The sequence below is a fragment of the Mandrillus leucophaeus genome, unplaced genomic scaffold (assembly GCF_000951045.1).
Source record: "Mandrillus leucophaeus isolate KB7577 unplaced genomic scaffold, Mleu.le_1.0 Scaffold997, whole genome shotgun sequence".
Taxonomy (NCBI): domain Eukaryota; kingdom Metazoa; phylum Chordata; class Mammalia; order Primates; family Cercopithecidae; genus Mandrillus; species Mandrillus leucophaeus.
The window spans coordinates 1,907-3,380 of NW_012110885.1; positions in this window are offsets into that span (position 1 = coordinate 1,907).

Genomic DNA, 1,474 nt, shown 5'->3' on the forward strand with positions numbered 1-1,474 from the left:
CAATGTAAAGCTCCTGGTGCAGCCAGCAGGGGCAGGAGAAGGAAATGGGTCACACTCCTGACCTCCCTGTACAGCCGCAGGTTCCCAAACGCAGAGGTCCCTGCTCTGCACCTTCCCTGGGGACAGCTTTCTTATTAGTGGGTCCTGTGTTTAATTAATGAGAGTTTCTGTTTCAGGGGTACCGACCTGGGTACAGCTACTGAATCCACTGCAGGAGTGGAAATAAGCTTCCAAAACACAGTATCACCCGAGAAACAACTGAGTCCATCCCTGTAGTGCCATGTGAATTCCAGATTCCTGAGCAGAGCCCCAGAATCATAAAAACTTATCATATGTGTCCTGTGCTGTGGGTATTCTGTGTCCCTGCATGTTCAGCTACGTGTGTGGTGCCACTTACACTTAATGAGATGAGATTCCTGCTGCTTCTGTCGGGTCACTGGTGATGTCTGAAGCTACTTCTGGTTTCTGCTTTAATATGTAAAGAGCATGTCAATCATCACCCACATTCTTACAATAATATAAGCCTGGAAAATAGATTGTCAAAGATTTCTTATATGAGATGAAGAAATGAAATTGCAGGGAAAACTAGGACCCAAAAACTAGAAAGACATAAAAATAGAGATCATCACACTGATGGAACAAACTTTCTGTGTCAATAAGATACCCAATTACAAACAAGACCTAAGGCTATGCCCTGTCTCTTATACACATTGGCAATAAGATACCAAATTGTAAACAAGACCTAAGGTCACACCGGGCAAGGATTAAGTCACTCATCCCTACAGTTAAAAAAAAATAGAATATGTTGTAACTTCCACAGGGGTTTTTCTGTTTCTGTAACAGTTAAACGAGCACTGGTCCTGAGATAAGCAATATTAAAACATTTGCAGCTCATGCAACTCCAGGCATTGGGTAACTGTGCCCCTGTTTCGCAGCCGTAAATAGAGCATTGATTGGACAAGAGACTGATTTCTGTAACTTTCTCTGAGAAGAAACCACTGACCATGGACTTGTCCTGGCCAATTTCTGGAGGCTGTGCACTGTGTGTCTTTCTGCCCCTGCACAAAGCCCTTTTGATGTGCAGGGCCCAACTGCAATTCATTTAGTTCTTAAGTCTTCACCCCAACGCAAACCTGAAATGCATGTAGCATGTGTGTTTGCTTATTACATATGGAGCCTGCATGCCATGTGAATATCCATAGCTCCTTCTATAGGCTGCTGAGTGTGTCCACTTGGCCAATCCATTTGTTTGAATTCATTTCTCATCTCTCCCTCTCTTGAAGTGCCTGCTCACAGTCTCTGTGGGAGGCTTTGCTTCCCAGCCTGTTAAGAGGCTGCCCTGCAGCTTCAACCCTTTATCAGAAATAAAGTCTCCTTTCTAAATTTATAAATTGGGTGATTCTTTGGTTAGCAGCACAAGCTGGTGGGAATAGTTCCATGGTAATTTCATAAATGTCTGGAGGACAGATGTGGA